The sequence below is a fragment of the Balaenoptera ricei genome, chromosome 8 (genome assembly GCF_028023285.1).
Source record: "Balaenoptera ricei isolate mBalRic1 chromosome 8, mBalRic1.hap2, whole genome shotgun sequence".
Classification (NCBI taxonomy): Eukaryota; Metazoa; Chordata; class Mammalia; order Artiodactyla; family Balaenopteridae; genus Balaenoptera; species Balaenoptera ricei.
The window spans coordinates 23,094,006-23,117,319 of NC_082646.1; the positions used below are offsets into that span (position 1 = coordinate 23,094,006).

Here is a 23,314-nt window from a genome sequence, read left to right on the forward strand (position 1 = left end):
CCAAGCATCAACGTTGACTTCAGGGCTGATCTAAAAGGCGCCTGGTGTTTGTTGAAGCAGAAAAAAGAGAAAGCAGTGGGCAGAGGATGGGAGGGGGAGGGAGCCCCCATCAGCCCTTCTCCCTGTCTCCCTCTCTGTGTCCCTCTCTCCCTCCCTCCCTCCCTCCCTCTACCTCCCTGCCTCTCACTCTCCCTCCATCTCTCCTCTGCCTCTCTCCCTCCCTCTCTCCCTGTCCCTCTTGCCCTGTCCTGTCCCTCTCTCCCTCCCTCCATCCCTGTCTCTCTTTCCCTGTCCCTCTCTCCCTCTCCCTCTTTCCCTCTCCCTCTATCCGTCCCCCCTCCCTCTCCCCATTTCCCTCTCCCTCTCTGCCTCCCTCTTTCCCTGTCCCTGTTTCCCTGCTCCGCTCTCCCTCTCCCTCTTTCCCTCTCCCTCTCTCCCTGTCCCCCTTTCCCTGTCCCTGTTTCCCTGTTCCGCTCTTCCTCTCCCTCTTTCCCTCTCCCTCTCTCCCTCCCTCTCTCCCTCTCGTGCTCCCTCTCCCTCTCCCTCCACCTCCTTCCCTCTCTGGAGAGGCAAGGAGGTGGAGAGAGAGGGACAGAGAGCAGGAGACAGAGAGCAGGAGACAGAGACAGAGAGACGGAGGAAGAGGCAGAGACAAGGGAGAGGAAGAGAGGGAGAGGGAGAGAGAGGGGGGAGAGAGGGAGAGAGAGAGAGGTCTCTTCCTCCCGTTCCCTCTCTCCTCCTTCTCTCCCTCTCTCCCTCTTCCCTCTCCCTCTCTCCCCCCTCCCTCTCCCCCTCTCCCTCCGTCTCTCCCTCTCCCTCCATCTCTCCCTCTCTGGGAGGGAGTGAGGGAGAGGGAGAGACAGAGGGAGGGAGAGGGAGAGAGGAAGGGAAAGGGCGAGGGAGGGAGAGGGAAGGAGGGCGAGACATCTCTCCCTCTCCCTCCACCTCCCTCTCTCCCTCTCCCTCCCTTCCTCTTCCTCTCCTAGAGGGAGGGAGGGAGAGGGAGAGACAGAGGGAGAGGAGAGGGAGGGAGCGAAGGAGAGGGGGAGTCGGAGAAGGAGGTAGGGAGAGGGAGAAGGAGAGAGGGTGCCTGCTTCCCTCTCTGTCTCCCTCCCTCCCTCTCCGTGTCCCTCTCTCCCCCCTCTCCCTCTCCCTCTCCCTCTGTCTCTCCCTCTCTGGGAGGGAGAGAGGGAGAAGGAGGGAAAGTGATGGAGGGAGGGAGAGGGAGAGAGGGTGAGGGAGAGAGGGAGAGAAGGAGGAGAGAGGGAGAGGGAGGGAGGAAGAGACCTCTCTCTCCCTTGCTCCCCCTTCCTTCTCCCTCTCCCTCTCTCCCTCTCCCTTGTCTCTGCCTCTCCCTCCGTCTCTCCCTCTCTGGGAGGGAGTGAAGGAGATGGAGAGACGGAGGGAGAGGGAAAGGGAGGAGAGGGAGGAAGGGAGAGGGAGAGAGGGAGGGAGGGAGAGACGACTTTCCCTCCCTCCCTCTCTCCCTCTCCCTCCCTCCCTCTCTCCCTCTCCCTCCCTCCCTCTTCTCCCTCTTCTCCCTCTCTCCCTCTCCCTCCAAGAGGGAGAGGGAGAGAGGGATAAAGGGAGGGAGGGAGGGAGAGATGTCTTTCCCTCCCTCCCTCTATCCCTCTATCCCTCTCTCTCTCTCCCCCCCTTTCTCTCCCTCTCCCCCTCCCTCTCCAGAGAGGGAAGGAGGTGGAGGGAGAGGGAGAGGGAGGGAGAGAGAAAGAGGTAGAGGCACAGCGGAACAGGGAAACAAGGACAGGGAAACAGGCACGGAGAGAGGGGGAGGGAGAGAGGGAGAGGGAGAGAGGAGAGGGAAGAGGGAGAGGAAAGAGGGAGAGGAAAGAGGCAGAGGGAGAGAGGGAGAGGGAAGAGGGAGAGGAAGAGGGGAGAGGGAGAGAGGGAGAGGGGAGAGAGGGAGAGGAAAGAGAGAGAGGGAGAGGGAGGGAGAGGGAGGGAGAGAGGGAGGGAGAGAGGAAGAGACGGGGGGAGAGAGAGAGAGAGAGGGAGAGGGAAAGAGGTAGAGGGAGAGCGGAACAGGGAAAGAGGGACAGGGAGAGAGGGAGGCAGAGAGGGAGGAGAGGAAGCAGGGAGAAAACAGAGAAAGAACACACCATCTACATTTCTGTCAAATGACAGCGGGGATCCTTACATAACCAGGAGAAAATTACAGAGCGAGGCTCTTTCTCAGCTGGAACTGGAACTGCAGACGGGGCCAAACACCACCAGGCTGGCCACACATGTCCAGCCGCTGCCCCAGTCCCGTGCGTCCGGTCAACAGGGCTCTGAGTGTCTGCTCCAGGGAGCTGGGGTTCAACCTCTCACCCGGGAGGCGGGGCCAAGCCAGTAGGGCCCCGGGCTGGACACATAGGGGGAAAAGCATCTCCACAGGACAGCTTGTGCGAGCAGATTCAGCTGCCAGATTCTAGAGGCCCGGGATCACCCTGTGGCCCATGAAACCCAGGAGCCACGAGGGTCTTGCATCGTGATTCCTGTCCGTTGGACTGTCAAGTTTATGTAGGGAATCTTGGAAACAGTGGTAACAAGGCTGATTTGGAACGAGCTTTAGGCTATTATGGACCACTCTGAAGTGTGTGGGTTGCTAAAAACCCTCCCGGCTTCGCTCCTGTTGAACGTGAAGATCCCCGAGATGCAGCCGATGCTGTCCGAGAACTAGATGGGAGGACGCTATGTGGCTGCCGAGTAAGAGTGGACCTGTTGAATGGGGAAAAGAGAAGTCGAAATCGTGACCGCCTCCTTCTTGGGGTCGTCGCCCTCGAGATGATTACCGGAGGAGGAGTCCTCCACCTCGCCACACATGTCCGAGACGGAGAAGCTTCTCCCTCAGCCAGAGCAGGTCCCTTTCTAGATATAGGAGAAGAGAGAGATCCCTGTCCCAGGAGAGAAATCACAAGCCGTCCCGATCTTTCTCTAGGTCTCCTAGCCGATCTAGGTCAAATGAAAGGAAATAGAAGACCACTTTGCAAGAGGAGTGGTGTACAGGAAATAACTTCATTTGACAGGAGTATGTACAGAAAATTCAAGTTTTGTTTGCGACTTCCGAAGCTTGGTGCACTTTTTAAATGTTTTAGCTGTTCACATTTGTTTGTCTCTTGGGACAGTGACACATAAAGGTGTCATTCTGTATGGTTTGAAATGGGTCCTATGAGGCATGTAATATGAAGAATTGTTACCTTCCAATGTTCCCTTAAGCAAAATTGAATTTGCTTTGAATTTTTGGTCTTGCCTAGACGGATAATAAAACTCTGACTCCTGCCCAGCTAAAGTGTGATGTTTACTATTATGGAAACAACACTGGCAAACATTGAAAAGGCTTTCTGTAGCTGGGATATGGCATGCAGCTGTAGTTAAGCAAGCAGTCTTTAAAAGGTGCTGTGAACACAAGGCAGCAGGTAAAACTTAAAGCTGCACCCTTACCCTAGATTAGAGGTTTAAAAATTCCACTAGTCTTCACACCGGACAAGAGGTTGTCCAGTGACTTTAGAATCGAAGAAGTTTCAAGAAAGTTAGTTTACCATTGATTTAGGTCATAAGTCCCCTGTGTGATTGCTGTACATGAATACAAAGCTCTTTGTAATATTACTTGGGAATTTGAGAGGATTCAAGACACCAATGTCCTGCCAGATTAAGAGTATATTGTAGAGCTGAACTTTGAGTTACTGTGCAATTTTTTTCTCATGCTGCCATTTGTAATATGTTTTGTGACAATCCTTGGGATTAAAGTTTTGGTTCCAAAAGAAAAGAAAAAAGAATCCGCCTGCCAATGCAGGGGACGCGGGTTCGAGCCCTGGTCCGGGAAGATCCCACGTGCCGCAGATCAACTAAGCCCGTGGGCCACAACTACGGAGGCTGCACTCTAGATCCTGGGAGCCACAACTACTGAGCCCCCGTGCCACAACTACAGAACCCGGCACGTCTAGAGCCCGTGCTCCGAAACGAAAGAAGGCACCGTAATGAGAGGCATGTGCCCGCAACGAAGAGGGGCCCCCGCTCGCCACAACTAGAGAAAGCCCGCGTGCAGCAACGAAGACCCAACGCAGCCAAAAATTAATTAATTAATTTTTAAAAGAAGACCGCCATTGGGATGGCTGGGGGACAGCTCCACGCTCTGCTTCCCGAGGGGGGCCTGCACCCGGGGACTCAGGAGGCGCCCTTGCTCCTGGCGATGCGTCCAGAAGCCCCAGCGCAGGAAAAGCACACATGGCATCCACTCAGGGAGGCCGGCCCGGGGAGCACACGGGGTCTCCCTGGTACTATTCTTGCCACTTCCCTACAGGTGTGAAGTTTTCAAACTAAAGCATTCGGGGGCTTCCCTGGTGGCGCAGTGTTTGAGAATCTGCCTGCCAATGCAGGGCACACGGGTTCGAGCCCTGGTCTGGGAAGATCCCACATGCCGTGAAGCGGCTGGGCCCCTGAGCCACAATTGCTAAGCTTGCGCGTCTGGAGCCTGTGCTCTGCAGCAAGAGAGGCCCGCGCACCGCGATGAAGAGTGGCCCCCGCTTGCCACAACTAGAGAAAGCCCTCGCACAGAAACGAAGACCCAACACAGCCATAAATAAATAAATAATGTTAGCTGTTAAAAAAAAAAAATTAGACTTCAAAATAAAGCATTCGGGGAAGAGGGCAGAAGCTGAAAAAGACGCCCAGGCCCCAGCCCTTCAAGACCCCACGCCGGGTCAGGTGCAGGAGGACCCTGTGAGATTAAAGAAACATCACAGAGAGCAGGGGCGGGGCGGGGTCTCGAGGGACAACCTCCTTTGGGCAGAATCTCGGTAGACAGACCGCCACCTTCCCCTAGGAAGGATCCAGAACCTTGGGACCCAAATACTCTGAGCGCCTCAGGAGAAGAAGGCCTTCCCGGGGGCAGGGCACACGGACGCCTCTCGACCACCCCGCGGGGCCCACACGCACCCAGCTCCTCGCGTGTGAATGGCAGGAAGGTCACGTCCCCGTTCAGGTTCTTGTTGAAGTCAATGCACAGGAGACTCAGCTTCTTTTTTTTTTATTTTTAAAAAATTGTTTAAAAATTTTAAAATTAATTAATTAATTAATTAATTTGTGGCTGCATTGGGTCTTTGTTGCTGCACACGGGCTTTCTCCAGTTGCGGCGAGCAGGTTTCTCATTGTAGTGGCTTCTCTTGTTGCGGAGCATGGGCTCTAGGCGCACGGGCTTCAGCAGTTGTGGCAAACAGGCTCAGTAATTGTGGCTCATGGGCTCTAGAGCGCTGGATCAATAGTTGTGGTGCACGGGCTTAGCTGCTCCGTGGCATGTGGGATCTTCCCGGACCAGGGCTCAAACCCATGTCTCCAGCATGGGCAGGCGGATTCTTAACTGCTGCGCTAACAGGGAAGTCCTCAGCTTCTTCTTGATGCTCTTGATTTTCTGAAGGAAGAAGATGGCCGTAAAATTGGGGGGCGGGGGCACGGAGGGGGGTTCAAGGAGAAGAGGTGGATGAGGCGGACGAGAGGAGGGAGATGGGAAAGAAAGGGCCTCGGGTGCTAACTGTTAGGACCCTCCTCAGGAGTTACCCCAAGGTGACAGCCTAAGCTTCAGCCATTTCAACGGAGCTCAGTTTCTCTCCCTTCAGGGTCTATCTGGTTCGCAGAAACAGGTAGAAATGGACCAGCCTGGGGGAGGGAGCGACGTGGGGCGCAGAGGAAGGTGCCGGTTCCCCGGGGCCCCTGCCGGGCCAGCAGCAGGCGGGGCGCCTCGAGGACCTGCCCAGGCTGCGCCCCCTGCCCAGCCCAGGACTCAGCGCGCCCGGCCCCGCTCCCGGGCTGAGCAGACGTGCCTGTCGGAGGACAGGAGGGGCGCTGGGGGAGCGTGCCCGCTGGCTCTGCCAGGCGCAGGGGCTCGTCGGGCACGCCTGGCTCAGAAGCAGCCTGAGGGACACCGGGCCTCTGCGGGCAGCAGGCGCCGTGCCGGGCACTGGCCTCCCTGCAGCCTCACGGCCCCACCGGCCACGACTGGGCAGGAGCACAGGGCGCCCTGGCAGGGCGGGGCGGCACTCAGGACCCCGCCCCGCGCCAGCAGGCCGCCTCTCCTGGGCGCCCCCCTCCACGGGCGTCCCCGTGGTCCCTCGGGCCAGTGGTTCTCAAGTGTCAAGGCGGTCTGCGCAGCCCCACTGTCCACACCCTCACCTCCCCCAGCCTCGAAGCTCCATGTGCCCGCCGCTCCGGTGGACTTCGGGGCCCACGTGCCCGGGCCCCACCCTGGATGCCGGAGTCCCACAGTCCTCTGAGTCCCGCTTTCCTCCACCGCAAGGCACAGCACCGGCCGAAGCGGGACAGCGTTTCTGTTGAGGAACAAGAACTGTCGCTGAGCCCTGGGTCGGGCCTGGTACCCGCGTTCACCGTGTCTGTCACTTTCTGACGCAAACCAGCCAGCGCAGGGCTGCACCCCAGCCCCTTCTGTACGGGGCTCCCACACTCGGGGCCACCGTCCCCCTGCCCTCATCACCCCGGAGAGGCCCGGAGCCCCGGGCTCATTCTAGCCAATCCTGAGCCTGCTCCTTCCCGGGGACCCACACCTCAGGCTCCAGTCCCCAGCCACCCCTCCCCTCATTCCTGCCGAACCCTCGTGCTCCTGGGAGGCCCTAGGTGACAAGGCGTGCCCCTGCCCAGCACCATGAGTGACAAGCTCTTTCCGCACCTGCTGGCCTCACTGTTCTCTGTCCTCCACACAAACCGACTCGGTCAGCCCTCACGACCACCTGTGAGGGGGTCCTCGGGTCACGCACGTTGCAGATGGTGAACAGGGACAATGGGGTCCAGTGACCGGCCTCCGGGGACACAGCCAGTTGGTGGCAGAGCTGGGTCTGATCCCGGCCATCAAGATGCGTGTAGCCACGGCGCCCCACGCCACGCACCGAGGTGACGCGCTCGACCATGGGTGGCTCGCAGTGCCCGCCCCCCTCCCCACCCCACGGGGCTGCCTCCCGGGAGGGGCTGGGCTGCCCATCGCCCGCCTGTCCAGGGTGCCGCAGGGACCCCATCCTGCTGGACCAGGAGTGGGAAGAGCTGGGGGCTCTGTGGGTCCACGCTAGGGGCAGAGGGGTGTCAGGCAGCTGGGAGGACCTGAAGGGACAGGCCCCCCGGGGGGGGCCCCACTGGGAACCCGCGCGGGCGCAGGGCTCAGCCAAGAGAGGAGGGAGGGGGTGAAGGCGGACGCCATGCTCTTCAGCCTCCCATCGTCCCCCAGCCTCCGTGCCCAGGATGAGCCGTGCTGTGAATTACGGGAGAAAGAGGTCGGGTCTTGGCCCCCAGTCCTGGCACACAGCTCCTAAACCTAAAGCCACAGGCCGGGTTGCATCTTACGGCCCCCCTGCCTGCCCACCTCCTGCGAGGGGAGAGGGCCAGGGGTTGCAACGTGAATCCGTTGCCCATGGCCCCCGCTGTAATCGTGCTCATGGAACAAAATCTCGGTAAACACGGGGTTCAGAGAGCTGCGGGGTGGGTGCTTGCAGGCGGACTGGAAGCCCCGCGCCCCGCGCCCCGCCCCACGCCTCCCCACCTCCTCCTTCCACCTGGCTGTTCCTTTCTAATAGCCCGGTGCTCTAGTCCGTGGACTGGGGGCCTGTGTTCTGGGGGCCCGCGCTAGCCAACGAACGGAACTCGGGCTGGGGGCGTGGGAACTCCTGACACAGCCTGTCGGCCACAAGCGCAGAGGACGACGTGGACCTGTGGCTGGCGTGGGCCAAGCCCTGACCTGCGGGCTCTGACTCCGGGTAGATGGAGTCCGAACTGAAGAGCTGCAGAAACCCGGCAGTCCCAGCGCTGCTGCTGCGGGAGCCCCACGGGCCTGGCGTCGGGACGGAAGCTCTGTGGGAGCCGGGGCTGAGGGTGGAGTAGGCTCGGAGGAGGGGGTCCTTCCTTGAGACCCTCCCACCAAAGCCACGGGGGGCGGGGGACCCGGATGAGGCGGGGGTGGGGCGCGACGCAGGGAGGGGCCCACGCCGCCCATTGTCTGGGGAAGCCCTGTGACCCTGAGGACGGAGGGCACAGCAGGTGCAGAGGAAGCGCTGGTCCACGTGGACCTTCCCTCCTGGGGCTGAGGCGGCAGAGAGATGGGCAGAGGCCGGCACGCGGGGCTCAGGCCAGGCGCTCCCCTACCGCGAAACTTCCTCAAAAAGCAGCCGTCGCAGGACTCGGCAACCGCAGTCATGGGCACTTACCCCGGGGAAATGGAGGCTGAAGTCCACACAGAAGCTGTACACAAACGCTCGCCTGACTGGGAAGAGCCCCAGACCGAAAGCCGCCGGGGGCCTTCCCAGGGCAACGGATGACAGGGGCAGTCGTGTCAACGTCAGGATCCTGCTGGGACGCGGACTGGACTTGCACAAGAGGTGACACTGGGGAAAAGTGGGCAATGGCGGTTCGCTTTCTAGGGAGCTGGCCAACTCCTTTCCAGAGGGGCTGCGCCGTCTCCGCTCCCTCCAGCGACGACGCCCCTGTTCTGTGCTGCCTCGCCAGCACTGGGCAGCGGCTCCAGGTTCTGCTGGGAGCAGAGCTTAGGTTTTCTAGTTCTAGGAGAAGCTCCAGAGTGACTCGCTAAGGCCATTAGCGAGTAATTATTTCCCAATGAGTGGCTATTTCCAGTTAAAACCAAAAGCCACCTAATTATTGCTTTTCCCAAAAATTAAATATGAAATCTACATTATGTAATTGTACACTTAGTTCCCCCTTTGTGTATTCTAATTTCTTCCTGAGAAACCTAAGATGCCATCTGGCAGACTGCCCACAGTGGCTACGATTTGGGCAGCACCAAAGGTCAACTTTAAAAATTTTGCATCTAAAGTGGCTTTGGAGACCTTTGGATAGAAAGTACAGTCTGAGCCACTTTACAAAATGTGCGGCCATTTTACAAAACAGCTGGACAGTTCCTGCAAGTGTTAAACATAGAGTTACCCTATGACCCAGCAGTTCCACTACTAAATATATACCTAAGAGAAATAGAAACTTGTCTGCACAAAAGCTTGTACGTGAATGTTCATAGAAGCATATTTCTAAAAACAAAAGGTGGAAAAAATTCAAATGTCAATCTGACAAATGAATAAACAAAATGTGGAATATCCGTACGATAGAATAGCATTCAGCTATAAAAAGGAATGAAATATTGATCCATGTTACAACATGGATGAACCATGAAAGCATTCTGTAAAGAAAAGCAGCCACTCTCAAAAGATCACATATTGTATGGTCCCATTTATATGAAATGCCCATAATAGCAAATCTGTAGAGACAGAAAGGAGATTAGTGGTTGCCTATATTCCTATATTATATATCATGTACAATTATTAAGTAGATGCGGTGACCATGTTTCAGTTTGCTTGGGACAATTCTAGTCTATATTTGTTTTCCTGGGGTAATTTCAAAAATGTGTTGATTTAGATTATACATATGGCTATCTAAGGTGAATGGTGGCAGTAGTATAAGTCTGAGGGTACGTTGGTTCATACATGGTTTTTCCCAATATTTTTAGGTTGTGTACCACGGGATAATAGGAGCTGAATGTAAAGTATACTAACACACTTGAATACCCCAGGTCAAAGAGTAAATAATATATTTAATGTGATTTTCATTCACCTGAATTTCTTTGTCTTGGCTTAGTTTGCCTAAAGGTTCTTTCTTGAAAGTGCTGTAACAGGGTTCTCTTTTCTTTTAAAAGTTAAGACATATTTCTTTATTTGTGGTGTTCTGATTAGAGTTGCTTAAGTTTTGAGTGGAATGTCCCCAGTCCTATTTTTTCCCTAAGTCCTATTATTTTTAATGTGCTATTTTGCAGAATATGAGGTTCGTCGGGATGCATTTATTGTGTTATAGCACAATTGTCTATGCCGTAAACATTGCATAAACCTTGATTTCCATAATGTAAACGGTATTTACTATATGACTATAGGAATATAAGACTCCAGTGGTATTGGCATAATAACTGCTTTTCCACCTTCTACCACAAGAACCCTTCTTACTGTGGGTAGGATATATTAGTAACACAAGAGCTAACAACTATTTCAGAGCTGCTCAGTTTAGAGTGTTTGGTGGGGAGTTGGAGGCTAAAAGGGTGCTATTCAGAATGCATCCTGAGTTCTTGATAACCAGCAGACAAATAGAACATTTTAGTTAGAGAATGCTTACAAAGCTCTTTCTGAAAATTGAATGTATTAGTTTCTTTCAAACATTTTAAATGTAGTAAATAAAATATGCTATGTCTGTGACATTTCATGTGTGAAGTGCTATGGTAGAAATAGATTAGTAAAGACATAGATCCTACCAACCAGGAGTTACTGATCTCATTATTAAGTCTCACATCCAAATTAATTAGCTAAGAAAATCTACTGAGTTGAATTGGCCATGAAGATTCTTTTAATAATGTCAACGATAATTAATTTTTAATCTTTGTAATTTAAGATATTTAAATTTCATATTTGCGTCAACTCATTGCAAAATAGTCCTATTCCTAGGAGGGAAACAAAACTTTTGTGGAAACACTATGTGATGCAGACTGCATGCCTGCTACTTCTTGTCTGCCAGCAGACAACAAAATCAGTGAATTTAAAAAGTAAGATTTCACTGGGGAAACCAAGATAGGACAAAGTTTGAATTTTTTTTTCCCAGGCATGTATTTTCATGATTGTGATTTTATGTATGTCTAGCAAAATTATTCCAGAGTAAGAGTTACTTAATGACAGCTTGCAAAGAGCAGTATAATTTCCAGGGGCCATTTGACTAATTTTGTGAACCTTTTATCAGGTCATGCCAAAAAATACTCACCAACTTAGTTAGGGAGAGCTCTTACTGTATTTCAGTCCTTTGAAATGGTTCTTGAGGTCGGTGCTAAGCAAGGAATCTAGTTACTTGATAATAGCTACTTAAGTATAACCTTCAGGATATAGAGGATCTACTTAAATGTCTACTTACTTTATGAAGTAATTTTGAAAAATATTGATTCTTGTCCATGCTAACATTTTATGAATTAATTTTATTCATTATTCTTCACATATACCTTGACATACATGTCTTTAACACAATGTTTTGGGTCATTAGCACAGCTTGCCAAAATACCTCTTTCTTTCAGTTTAAGATTAGTGAGATAAAGTACTTTCACAGCTGTCTATAATGATTGTATCTAAAGCCACAAACACCTCTTCTTATAGCTTAAGACAGTTGGGGTTTTCATTTTTCCTCTATGTAGCTATCTATTCTTGATTGCTACAGTGAAATCATTTACTAAGTAGTTTAAAATGTGCTCTTTGAAAGGTTTCTTTATAATAACGTCCATCCAGCATTTAGAATTGAAGACTGGGAATAAATTTTTAACCTTGTAATATTTCTTTGCCTTAAAAAAATTATCATGTGAATTTTGTATATATTTATATCTTAGTCTTGCACTGTTTTGGACTAATGTGTGTTCCCCAAACAAGGAAGCATGACAAGGTGATTGCCTGTTTTCTGAAGCATTTTTTGGTGTGGGTGGAGGAGGGTAAGCATTGCTTTACCCTTTATGTGGTTGTAGAGTCTATTTGGCTTCTATATATAAATTCAGATTTTTAGGACTCATTTCTATGCAAAATACAATTAATTTTAAAATTAAAAGGCATTTTTTGTAAGTTCATTGAGATTGATAATACAAATGTTCTAAAGCCTCACCTACGAAAAGGGTTACCATTTTTTCTAGTTTCAGGATTTAAAAATTGAGTGAAAGTCACAAGCGAGCAGAAGTAGTGTCTTTATTCTTATTACATGGCATAAAAAATGTACCTCCTTTTAAATACTACCTCGACTCAAATAAAGTAAAATTAATGGATAAAGAAAAGTATTTTTTATAATAGGTAGCAGTGACCTGTTCCAGTTATTACTGAAATTTATCAAATATGGTACATAAATACTTAGGAATTTAAGTGAGCAAGTATCTAGTGTCCTAAGGTTGCTGCTGCTCACCATTGTTTGATATGCCAAGAATATTCTTTTTTTTAGACCTTACCCAAATATTGGAAATTATTCATTCAGCAATTATTTCATTGAGTACCTATTGTGTTCTTAGAGCTTTGGTTACATGAGTCACTGAAATATAATAATTTTTCCTACCTTGGGACATTGTAAAGACTTTGGCATTGCTTTAAGTGAAATGGGAGCCATTGGCCAGTTTTTAACAAAAGAGTCATAAATCTTATTTACATTTTAAAAGGAATTGGAATACTTAGAAATCTGACTTTTAATTATTTGTGCTTGATTAAGTTTTAGGTTTTATATATATATTATTTATTTATATATATATAAAACCTAAAACATATATAATTTAGATGATAGGGTTCAATCATTTATTTGGATGATAGTCTATCCTCTCCTCTGTTGCTGTCCATTGTAGAGTATTATCTCTGAGCAGTGGAGCCAGTGAGACAGTGAAGATAGTAAAGGTAAGGCTCTGTACGTTCCTCTGAGAAGAAATACAGGAGGAAGAAGAGCTTTCTCTTCTTGGAGATGGGGAAAAGAGTACAGAAAGATATCAATTTAAGATATGTTTCATTGAGGTGTCTATACCACATCCAGGTAGAGATATCAAACAGTTTAGATAAAATAGAACTGAAGCTCAGCAGAGAAGTCTATTTGGGAGAGATAAATATTTGAAAATTATCAGTGGAAACTGATATTTTAAATTATCAGTTAAAACGTGTTTATGGATGACGTTACCTTGTTAACTTACCTAACTTAAACAGACAAAAACACTCAAGATGAAACGAAGGGGACATATTAGTATTTAAATGAGTTAGTCCAGGAAGAGAAGCTCAGAAGGGTGTGATTATAAAATACTTGAGATGGTGGGCACGTTTATTTGTGAATTCGTCGGGAAGGAAATGATCCAGAAGGGAACGGATAGACTGAACGAAAGAGTAAAGGTTAGGATCCTAGAATGCAGTTAAATAAGATTTAATAGATAATAACAAAATGATAGAATTATAGAGGCTAGATATTAAAACGTAAAACTTCAGAGTTCGAAAAAGGTGTAAATGTTCAATGTATAACCATGAGAATAGGTTATCATTGATTAGGTGATGTTTAAGATCCTTTCCACCTTCAGAAATTTAGGATTCTTAGAATGGAGCATTCATTTTTTTTGTTGTTAAATATAAAAGAAATATTGATACTAGAAATCTTTCTTTTTAATTGACTTTTTTACCAACAAGAATACTAAGTATTTCCACCAGTTCTTTTCAATCACCACTACCAATCTAGAGCCTTGGCACCTTTTTCAGTTGGTATAGCAAGCAAATGATTGCTATACCGATAGCCAGATATGTTTATTCACCTGGCTGTCAGAAGATACAGTGGATGTCATAGTTCAGCATCTTTTCTTCCAGGGAAACTGAATCCCAGTTCTCTACTGGCCAAGTAGCTTTGTGAATATGTGAATTTCTATCTTAACTTTTATCAGTCTTGAAGATGGTAGGCCCCAACAAAGACATATATTTTAGTTGGATTTTAATTTCCTGGTACTTCTCAGTGGTTTGAGTACTCTTTGTGTGTATGTGTGTGTGTTTAAAAGGCACAGACTATTAAATGTAGAAAAACCTTGACTTAGAGGTTTAAGTTTTCCCTACATCTTAATAATTTAGCATTATTTTTCTGTTCTTATGATAAGTTTTTACATCTTTATGGCCAGATGAGGTATCTATCTACACATAGCCTTAGATTTTACTTTAATTGTACCACTTAGATATCACAAACCTGCATCCCTCTATTGTCTAATTTTAACCATGTGATATTTTTAAAATTCTGAAATTAATTTCCCAAAGATTACTCTATGCACATAAAATACATACATTTTATATTTATGATAAAGAAGGTGGATTTGTTTTTAACTCCTTAACAGTGCATTTTCACCTTCTATGGACATAATAACTTGGTGCATAACTGTTGGCACTAAACCTCCCAACAGTAACTCTGTAATGAGGATGCCATTCATGTGCGCTTCTGAGGGGGTTTCTTTTTCACACAGCTGCTTCCAAACAAAAGTCCAGCAGCCATTTGCCAGCAAACAGCCAGGATGTACAGGGTTACATCACCAATCAGTCTCCAGAGAGCATTGTAGAAGAGGCTCAGGGCAAGTTAACAGAACTGGAACAGAGGATAAAAGAAGCCATAGAAAAGAATGCACAGCTGCAGTCCTTGGAACTGGCTCATGCTGACCAACTTACCAAGGAGAAGATCGAGGAGCTGAACAAAACAAGGGAGGAACAAATTCAGAAGAAACAAAAGATTTTGGAGGAACTACAGAAAGTAGAACGAGAATTACAACTGAAAACTCAGCAGCAGCTAAAAAAGCAGTATCTAGAGGTTAAAGCTCAAAGAATTCAACTTCAGCAGCAGCAGCAACAGTCTTGCCAACATCTGGGACTGCTAACTCCTGTTGGGGTTGGAGGACAGCTTTCCGAGGGAGACTATGCACGGTTACAGCAAGTGGATCCCGTTCTGCTTAAAGATGAACCCCAGCAAACTGCTGCTCAGATGGGTTTTGCACCAGTCCAGCCTCTGGCCATGCCTCAAGCTTTGCCTCTGGCGGCAGGTCCCTTGCCTCCAGGGCCCATCGCAAATCTTACAGAACTGCAAGGAGTGATAGTTGGACAGCCAGTACTGGGCCAAGCACAGTTGGCAGGGCTGGGGCCAGGAATTCTGACAGAAACACAACAAGGGTTAATGGTAGCCAGCCCTGCTCAGACCCTCAATGACACGCTGGATGACATCATGGCAGGTGGGTTATATTGTTATGAGCAGGTATCAAATATGATTTGCTTAAGGCGAATAAGAGTGTGCCAGAATTTTTTGCCGTTACCAAACTTGAGAACTATTTTTGGACTCTTGAACCATGTATATCTTTAGAAATATTAGTTCAATCTCAGACGTTCTCATATGGATACACTTCAAATGAAAGATTAACTCATTCAATGCAAGAGGCTGAAACTTTCTGACTTAGGAGGGTAGGCTGGGAATCTAGGTTTTTCAGTAGTCAGGTTGATGTTTGATTTTTTTGTTTGTTTTTGTGTTTTCCCTTTAAGTTCAGAATACTGATAGAATTTTGGCTTTTTTCTTCTGTGTTCACACCAGTAAACCGGGAAATTGATAGAAGTTGAAGTGCAAAACTAGTAGAATATATCAGAAAGCTTATCTGTGAACAGAAATACTTTATATTGTAATGGATCAGACTTCAAACCTGATGGATATTTAAAAGAAACAAAAAACGTAAATACTTTTACAACAATAATAAAGTACCAAACCAAATAAGGTTTGATTATACTGTATGTCAGTGATTTATCCCCTGTGAATGTTAATGTGTAGTTTCTTTCTAATTGTATTATGATGCCCTTTTCTATTGATCTGGATCCCTAAGGATTCAAATAGTGTGTTTTGTTTTGTTTTGTTTCCTCCTTTGTTCTTCCTTTGGCTTTTAAGTGGACTTAAAAATGTATAATTGTAGAATGAGTGTTGCTATAATGTATAGTGTATGTTTGTGCCTGAACTAAGGATTTCATGTAAAATAGATTTCTTAATTGACAATTGTGTTTATAATTGTTACGATAAGGTCTATTTCAGTTTTGTTCTTGGTAGGAGCATAACCTCTTTTGCCTGGTTTCAGATCCAGTTGTGAATCATGATTGTTTTCTGTCTGATGTAGTTGATAACTACGTTGGTAACATACATCCACACTACTGTTGATCATTCAAAGATTAATGCCCAGACTCTAGTGCTATAGCATTTTGAATAAGGGGGAAAAAGGATTGATGTTCACATGTCAACTCCAGAAGTGAGTTGATGAGGGAATAAAGTACCCCTCAACTGCTACCACCTTTGGAATTCTCCCATCTCAAGTACTGACCTAATTAGCCCCTTCTTAATTTGCTTATTTTGGTGAAAATAATATCATGGCAAAATTATACTTAGAAGAACTAACAGTAATCTATATTTGAAGGCTGATTGCATGCATACATTTATTTCTACCCTAATGTTTTAATTTTGTCCTCCTAAGTCAGTGTGATTGCTAGATTGATTGGTGAGCATTTTATGCCCTTCAGAATAATTCCGTATGTGAGAAACTGTTTCTGTGTGAGGATCCAATTTTTATATATATATGCTGTCATACTGAGGGCCACCCCCTGTCTGCAGTTAATAAAAGAATAGGAAGTATTTTAAATATTCAATAGCGAATGTCCCCAAACAGTGATATTACTTTCATTAGTTCTTGAAAATAAGGTGTGAAATTGGCAGGTAAAAGACACATTTTCTCCTTCTGAATTTGACTATTTTAACTTTTATTCCTTTTCTGATTAAGAAGATATAATGGGTAACCATTTGCATATATATTTAATTTTACTTCATAAAAATATTTTTGTTTTCAGGGTTATTTTGAATTAATTTTTGTGATTACATATCGTAAGAGGGGAATTTGTTTTTCATATGGTTAACTGTTTAGCAAATGGGTTACTCTCAATATATATTTAAATTTTGGTGTGTTGTCCAGTGTCAGAAATAACCAGGACAATGAGTTATTAGTGCTATGGCAGTCTACCTGTAGATATTTTGTTTTTAAAGATATTTAAATATTTTCTGACAACTGTTTCTTGCTGTTACCTAACAATGTTTCATCCTCATTAAGTACAGTTATTTTGCTCAACAGCAGTCAGTGGAGGAGCATCTGCAATGTCACACACTCCTACCCACAGTATCGCTGCTTCCATTTCCCAACCTCAGACTCCAACTCCAAGTCCTATCATCTCTCCTTCAGCCATGCTTCCTATCTACCCTGCCATTGATACTGATGCACAGGCAAGCTCCAAACTCAGGAGTGATAGTTTTTAACTGGAATGATATCATCATTAGAAACATTAATCAGTTATTTAAATCATCTTAGACTGCTTTGTCTCTGGGCAAAGACCTGAGCCACAGTTATAAATTAGAATCCACATTTAAAGAAATAAAATGCCAAATACAGATTATTACTGATAATTATTGTGAAGATCTGGTTTCTGATGTCATCAAGTAATCTTGTTTTCTTAAACTTTAGTTTCAAAAGGGATGTAAAAAGAAAGAACTTATTTAAGATTATGTATTTTCTTCTAAACTTAAATTAGAAGATGTGTTATAAAATTCATATTGGATTCCATTTATATAGCATATATACTCAGTTGCATTTATATTGTCTTTGAAAATTCTGATCTTGCTGACTGAAATATGTAGTAAGTCTATGTGTCTGTTTCTATAACACTGTTAAGTTTAAAAAAAAGGTTTTTAAAAGAATTAGTTTACCATGAAATGTCAGAGCAAAGTGAGGTTGGAAAAGAGAAGGTAGCTTGTGTTTTGTCCTGAAGAAATGCCAAGCAGCCTAGCTTAGAAGACTGCTGAATGAGGTAAGGGTATATGGCTTTCTTCAGGACTGAGAAATGTTTGCAGTTTATTTAGTTTTGTGTTTTGATTAATGCCTGATGGAGAGACTAGTGTGAGGGTGGTGGTGTACATTATAAAACTTGCAGTTTTATAAATGATCACTTCTTTATAAGCATCAATTTTAGGGAGGGGGGATGGAGGGAGAGAGAGTGTGTGTGTGTGTGTGTGTGTGCGTGTGTGTGTGCTTGTGTGTGTGTGTGCGTGTGTTTGTATTATTGCATCCTTAAGGGCCTGTACTATTAAGCTATTGAAATAAAGCCTCCTTTTCATTAAGATGTTTCTTGGTAATACTATGAAAAAGGAATTTCATTTCTGTTCTTACTTGCTTCCCTTATTTTATATGAGCTAACTTTTTTGAGCACCTAAAATAGTTAGGGGCTTTTTTTAAGGAATAACTTTATTCAATCTTCAGAGTACACAGATAAGGTAGCTCCTCTTAAACACCCATTTTCCTGATGAAGAAACCCAGGCTAAGAGAGAGATTAAGCATTTGGCTTACAATCACTTCATTTAACTAAGAAATGGTGGGGCTGGGAGTCAAACTTAGGTTGGTTTGACTTCAAAGGCACCCTTCCAAATACCATACTATAGAGCTTCATTTTTAGTCTCATAAAAAAAATTAGACATTCATTTGGTGAACCACAATGGTCTACATTTCATATTGATAGCATTATAGAATTGGATTGAACTTTTTATTGAATTTGCATTATTTTCCTCTAATCTGTTTTGCTCTGAGTCTGTTAATGTTTTAACCAGAAGTATATTTTCTAATTTTGTGGGATCAAGAATTGATCCATAAGCAAAAGTAAAACTTGACCAAAATATAAAGGGTTTCTTTCTTTCTTTCTTTTTTTTTTTTTTAATGCTTTAAAATAAAACAGCCACAGGGACTTCCCTGGTGGTCCAGTGGTTAAGACTCTGCACTTTCACTGCAGTGGGGCAGGTTCGATCCCTGGTTGGGGAACTAAGATCCCGCGTGCTGCACGGTGCAGCCAAAATTAAATCAATCAATCAATCAGCTACAGAAAAGGTTCCATCAAGTATGATCATGATTTTATTGAATTTGAGATTATCATGATAATGAAATTTTACCTGACTATACCACTCAACCAACCATAAATTAATTTCTAAGAAGTTACATATAAATACTTTTTAAAAGTTAATTTGAAAAAATGACGTACATTTTAAATGTAGTAGACATACTTACGTAAAAAGATTTGACTATGGCTCCTTAAAAATCTGCTTCTTTATCCGGTCTTTACATTGAGGCTTTTCAGTTGGGTTAGCCTAATATGGGTTACAATACTTTTCATGGAGTTTACCATAATTGCATAGTTAGAAATTAGAAATTTCCTGTTTTGGAACACATAATACAAAATAATTATTTGGAAATAATTGTTCACCATTTTTTCTTTAACCTTCAGTGTTAGTTTTTTTAACTTACTAGTTTTTATGATACCAAGAAGGTACTTAAAGTGATAAATACAAAGATTCTCTTATGCTTCATCCACTTGAAGTTTTTTCTAGATTCTCAATACAAATTCCATGAGATTTTACATAATGGATATTTTGGTTTATGTGTGACAATACTGTGCCATTACAGACAGGTGATATGATGAAAAAGTTCATACTAAGATTCTTCCTCTATTTTGAAAGATTAAAAATCCTCTAATAATTGGATCTTTCATTTGTTTATTTAACAAAACTTAACATGTACATTCTTAACTCTTTACAGATACTTACTTCTTTAACTTAATCTCTGTAACAATCCCATGAAGTAGGTACTGTTACTATTACCATTTTACAGGTAAGGAAAGAGGCCTTGCCTAACAGCCAATTTTTAGTGGAGCCAGCTTTCAAACAAACGAAAAAAAGACTCTGGGTCTAAAATCGAGAAAATGGGTCTGCCTAGATAGCAAAGGGTCACATGTGTTTAATCTTTACATCTGTTTAGCATATTGCCTTGGCCATACGGCATATTTACAGCAAATCTTAACTTAAGGAAGAACAAAAGAAGTGTGATTTTTTAATGCCTCAGTGTGTAAGTCTCTTTTTTAAAATGCTAATGATTCTTGAAAAATGGTCCTTTAGTTGATCATTATAGTAGGGAACTAATATTTTAAACAAGGATTAGCTGGAATCATATGTGTAATTTCTGGCCCTTAAAGAATGCTGACGATAAGAGTTTGCATTCTTTATAACATTCCTCAAATCTTATGTTCTATAACTAGAAATCACCCTTGGTTTGTGTGCCACAGGCTCTCCCCCTCTCATGTAATGGTTTTATTGAATTAAGTTTGTCTGGATACTATCAAAACTTTTAAGATTAATACTACACACTGTGCTGTTACCAAAATTTATTTTAGGAAACATCAATAAATGATAGTTTGAAGTAATTATTTGGGACTGTTTTACTATACATTCTGATAACATAGCTCTAATCTCTATTTTTATTTTGCTTGAGTGGTGTAATACAACTTATACCTGGGTACTCTAGATATGGAAATTAGGAATCACATATAGATTTTTGAGAACTGTGGTTTTATATGAAACAATAAATCTGGTTGAAGGTTAGAGTTGAATCCCCTGAATTAATTAAATATTTTCTGTATTTTATAGTGTGAACTTTTTATTAACTCTACTAGCCACTAAAAGTGAGAAAGAATTAGTTGTTCTGTTCATAGGTTCTAAAACCTGTGTTCTGGCATGAACTGAACTTGTGTTCTAGTTCTGAACTGCTTGACATTTTATTCTCAAATTTCTAAAGGCTTTCCTTGAACTTGGAGTAACTTATTGTAGCACATCTCAAAAATGAGAAAAATAAATACCTCCTCATGTAATTTTGCCTTTTTTTCCTGTTTTTAATAATTAACATGTATCCATTATCTTTTTTTTTTTTAAAGATAGTAGTCATCTTTTCTTTTTTAAATTAATTTATTTATCTATTTATTTTTGGCTGTGTTGGGTCTTCGTTATTGTGAGAGGGCTTTCTCTAGTTGCGGCAAGCGGGGGCCACTCTTCATCGCGGTGCGCGGGCCTCTCACTGTCGCGGCCTCTCTTGTTGCGGAGCACAGGCTCCAGACGCGCAGGCTCAGTAGTTGTGGCTCACGGGCCTAGCTGCTCCGCGGTATGTGGGATCTTCCCAGACCAGGGCTCGAACCCGTGTTCCCCGCGTTGGCAGGCGGATTCTCAACCACTGTACCACCAGGGAAGCCCTCCATTATCTTTTAAATGAAGGTAGATGTTAAATTTAACCTACATATCAAGACTGAAATTGTAGAGTATGTAAAATTATGTTTTACCTTTAATGGTATAAATATCATTGGTATTTCTCTTTTCTTCTGTTTTTGCAACGTGGAAAACAGTTTCACCACGATTTAATGAGAAATCAAGGAGACCAGGAAAAAACTCATTTAACTCATAATAGTAATATGAAATACTCTGCCATTAAAGCATTCTACTTTAAAATGCATTCATTCTACTTGTTTATATGAAGTGTTTTAAATAGGTTATTTACTATCTTACTGATTTTTCTCATTTATTGAATGCCCTAAAGTGCCATCCTTTTTAATGTTATATATGACCCCTAACATGGTTAGAGAATGAGATATTTGGGACTATGGAGGTCTAAAAATATTCAGCCCTTTAAATCCTAATAGTTTTCAAAATAATTTATTTAATTACTTTAAATGAAATTAATAGATATACTTCCTTTTTTATAGTTCAGATATGTTTTTTTCACTTATATTCTAGCTCATTCAAAGTTGCCTTTTCCTTTAATATTGCATTTGTCTTATGATTCTTGCTTGTTGTTTTTATCTTGTAAAATTGAATAGTCATACTGGTAATTTACAGAATATTTTTACATTGAATATAATTTTATCATTTTTTACAAGCCTGAATCATCATAACATGTTATGATACAGAATGGTATATTTTATGATATTGTGAGCTAAATGGAAATTTTCTTTAAAATATAAACCTGGAAAGCTGTTAACAAAGCTCTGGGCATCTTTTTCCTTTCCAGGTTTCTCTTAGATATATGACCAAGAATGTGACTTGGTAACCAGTATAATAACATAACTTTAGTGTTACTTTGCCTTCTAGAAAGTCATCACCTACATTTCATTTCCTTGATTAGAAGTATTCAAAACACCTGTTTTCTTTAATTCAAAACTACCTGTATCTTATCAGTAGTGAATTTTAACCCAAACTCCTACTTCAGTTAAATTGTTTCTTGATATATTGCAAATCAGGATATTTCTTACCATTTTGGGAATGTGTAGTATGTATTTGGGCGGGGGGCGTTGAAAGTCTCACTTCAGAATCTTTAAATTCTTTCATTATTATCTTAAAAAGATTGTTGTAAAATATTAGTTGCTTTAATTTCACCTTAATGCAGAAATATAGTGAAGTTACCTACTTTCACGTTGCCCAGGGAATTTGACTAACCTCCCCCTCTTCTTCAGCTTTAAATATCTTTTCCTTCAACTCTCACATTGTTCGTATTTCTCTCTTTGTTTCAACCTAAATTTGCCCTGTACAGTAACCTGTAAACTCCTAGTGAGCAGAGACTATATTTACTTATCTTTGTCAGCCCTAGAGTATCTAGCAGAGTACTTTGAATATAAAAGGTGCTTAATAAATGTCAATTGAATTGATGTTTTATAATGTGGAAAAAACTCAAATTTTACTGATCCTCTAAAATTTTCCATGCTTACCTTTTCCAAGTTTTGTCTCTTCATTCTCTATTACGATTGGCACCAGTTTCCTAAATTACTCTTTAACCCCTAGAAGACTTCTAGAAACCTCATAAACTTCATCATAAAGTTGACTCTTCATCATAAAGATTACTCTTCTACTGATTGTCTATACACTAACATGGAGCGCACATAATACAGACAGACTTAGCATTCTGTTCACCGCAGTCAGCTGTGCCTTAGGGCTGCTCTCTGATGTAAGAGGGTAAGCAGCATTTTGTTATCCATGATCCTCTTGTTTTTTTTTGACACCAGTCTTTACCAGTTGTTAGCATGTGTGACCATCGGAAGGTTATTTCTCTGACCTTTGTCTCCTTTTCTCTGAAATCAGACGTAATAATTCCTTCCTTATAATATTATATAACACAGTAAATATATATTTCATATATGTAATCCTTTGTTTTATTAGTGATAGCCTTTTATTCTGTGATCCTTACAGCTACTGTCATTCATCCAACTTAACTATCATTTATTGTTTCCTAGGCAAGACATCACTAATAGGTAGAGAATGCAAACATAAATAAGACATGTTCATTACCTTCCAGGAATTTATAGTCCCCTGAGGGTGATAGACACGTAAGTAATATTAACATAAGGAAGATTGGTGATAAATGCTGTAATAGAGGTGAATATGTAAAAGCGGGAAGATGGCTTAGACAGAGCTATGCAATAAAAAAATAATACAAGACTCATATAATTTTATGTTTTCTGGTAGCCACATTAAAAAAAGCAAAAAGAGGGACCTCCCTGGTGGCTCAGTGGTTAAGAATCCGCCTGCCAATGCAGGAGACACAGGTTCGAGCCCTGGTCCGGGAAGATCCCACATGCCGCGGAGCATCGAAGCCCGTGTGCCACAACAACTGAGCCTGTGCTCTAGAGCCCGCGAGTCACAACTACTGAGCAGATGCCCCACAACTGCTGAAGCCCGCGTGCCTAGAGCCCGTGCTCTGCAACAAGAGAAGCCACCGCAATGAGAAGCCCGCGCACAGCAACGAAGAGTAGCCCCTGCTCACCGCAACTAGAGAAAGCCCGCGCACAGCGATGAAGACCCAACGCAGCCATAATAAATAAATAAATTTATTTTAATAAAAAGC

At 43.9% G+C, this 23,314-nt stretch overlaps 1 pseudogene; it reads left to right on the plus strand.

Annotated features, from left to right (window-relative positions):
• Nucleotides 1-2,246: 2,246 nt before the first annotated feature.
• On the plus strand, nt 2,247-3,280 carry LOC132369686 (serine/arginine-rich splicing factor 3-like; annotated as a pseudogene).
• Nucleotides 3,281-23,314: the final 20,034 nt, after the last annotated feature.